Raw genomic sequence first — 2,500 nt, 5'->3', positions numbered from 1 at the left:
TGTATATACGCGCACACACACACACACATCACACACACACACACACACACACACACACACACAACACACACATTTAAACAAAAATGTCAAAGAGATATAGATAAAACAATATTCTTACAGACATACAGATATAAACAATGTGTTGAGGTATTGTCACGCGAGAGAAAAATATACACGTGAATTATAACATGAGAAAAGTCACACAGCAAAATGCATAAGTCAGGAGAGAAAAAAAAAAGGTAATCAGAAGAAAAAAATACATATGTTGTAAAATTCTCATGAGACTTTATTTGCTATGAATTGGAATAAAACAGTGAATAGGTACTGAAGAAAAGTAGATGACTGTATAATTTCGAACATATATACAACCAAATCTAATAATAAACTGTGCATGAATTAATGGTATAAAACAAACAAAAAATTAAAATAAACAACACAGACAAGAGTAGAGGAAAAGAAAATGAAGAATGGATCCATTTTTCCAACCAATATATTTCGGTGGTTACACGGTAAAGAAAAAAAAATATTTTTTATATATATGATCAAAAGTTTTAACAAGTGGCGACCCTTGGACCTTTTGCCAGCCAAGTTATCCTTTATTTCATTTATGAAGTAACAATTTTTCAATTAGTTACTTTCGACCCGTTATTCATGCGAATATGTGCCTTACAGATTAAATCTGACTTTATTCATCAATATCAGTAGCCATTTAAATAAACCAAGCACTATATAACCTTCGTTTAGTTTCAATCACAGCACGTATTTTTCACCTTTTGGGTCTGTTCTGTATATTTCCGGATTATAGCTATGAGTATTGCGTGATCTCTGCAGGGATATATGCTGACGAGCAAACAAACGCAGAGGCATGCACGCAGACACGCTTGCACATGCACACGATCTTGCATATTCTCTTTTTTCTTTATCTCCTTTCTATGTCTGTCTCCTGCCTATTTTCTTTCTATCTCCTCTATCTTCTCTTTCCCCTTCTCTCATTTCTCCCTATCTCCTCCACTTTTTTGTTTTTTATGTCCCTCCTCTCATCTCCTCTCCTCTCTTCTCTTCTCTTTTTGTCGCACACACGCAAAGACACACACATCCATTAAAGTATTGCAAGCGTGTATAAAGATCACAGCATTGATGCATCTGTAATTTAGCTGCCCCTGAATGATCAATTGTCGGTAACCGATATTCTGGTAAAAAAATGACATGTTCTTCACCAGTTCATTTCATTGTTGTTCCGTTCCAAAAAGTTGAAGTTTTGCAATTTGTAGATTTTTTTTTTTCATGTATATTATCAACGATATAATCCTATATAAGACAAATAATATGCTATTTGTAAATCGCATATTACTATGAGATGCTATAGGCTATATCAATCCGTTCAAGTGTACATAGATAATACTATAAAATCAAATACAGTATCACGTCAACTATAATAATATGTTACAAAATTATACCTAATGACAATTCAACTAAGACCTAGATTTTTTAACGTACCGCCTACAACTCAACAAGAAAAACAACAAAAGAACAATTCCATTAGCATACAAAATAGCAATCCAGTCCAGAGGAAGAGAAATGAACCACAGTTCTCTGAAGACGCGTCTGTTCGTGCTTGTAAAGAAAATAAACAGAGAACAAAAAATGAATGAATAAATGAATAAAATCATGATGATGATGACGATGATGATTATGGTGTGATGATTAAGATGATGATGATGGCAAAGGTTATGGCGATGTCAATGAAGTTGAAGATAAATGCAAAGGTTATGGCGATGGCAATGAAGATGAAGATCATGATTAAAAAAAAGAAAATAATAATAATGATAAAAGAAAAAAAGACTTTGTTTCCTAGTCTTACTCTAACATCACCTAATGCCTTGGCAAATAAACGAGAGGGTGTTAGGTTTACCAACTGTCATCGGCATCGTGGGCGGGTCAAACTAAATTATTATCGGCCGGTGTTTTATTTATCATTTTTTCCCCTCTTTGTGGGGGGAATGTGGACTCTTGATAATTTCTTTAATGTGGTTTACCATTTTTTTCGATGGTTTATTGCTTTATTTGATAAGTGGATATTAAGCCGCCAATTCGTAAATTATATATATAATAATAAATATAAACATAAGACAAAAAAGCTATACCTTAATATCATCTTCATATCATCGCTCGTCATGATAAACAAACAAAAAATTAATTAATAAATAAAAAAAAATTAGATAAAATAAATATAATTACGATAAAGAATGTCTTTTTTTAAACTGAAACAAGGGCGACAGAGAAATTGCATTATTTCTTGGAAACAAGAACCGCCCGAATCATGTTAAGCTATGACACGCAAGCACAAGAACACGAGAAAAGTATTTTTTATTATTTAACTTTTACCTCTGATGTATCGCTGGTGGTGATGATGATGGTGATGGTGAAGGTGATGGCGATGATGGTGATGATGTAATATTTTGAATGATGATAGTAATAATACAGTAATGATAAAAACAAT

Source organism: Penaeus monodon, chromosome 1 (assembly GCF_015228065.2).
Source record: "Penaeus monodon isolate SGIC_2016 chromosome 1, NSTDA_Pmon_1, whole genome shotgun sequence".
NCBI lineage: Eukaryota > Metazoa > Arthropoda > Malacostraca > Decapoda > Penaeidae > Penaeus > Penaeus monodon.
Note: the sequence above shows the minus strand (reverse complement) of the source record.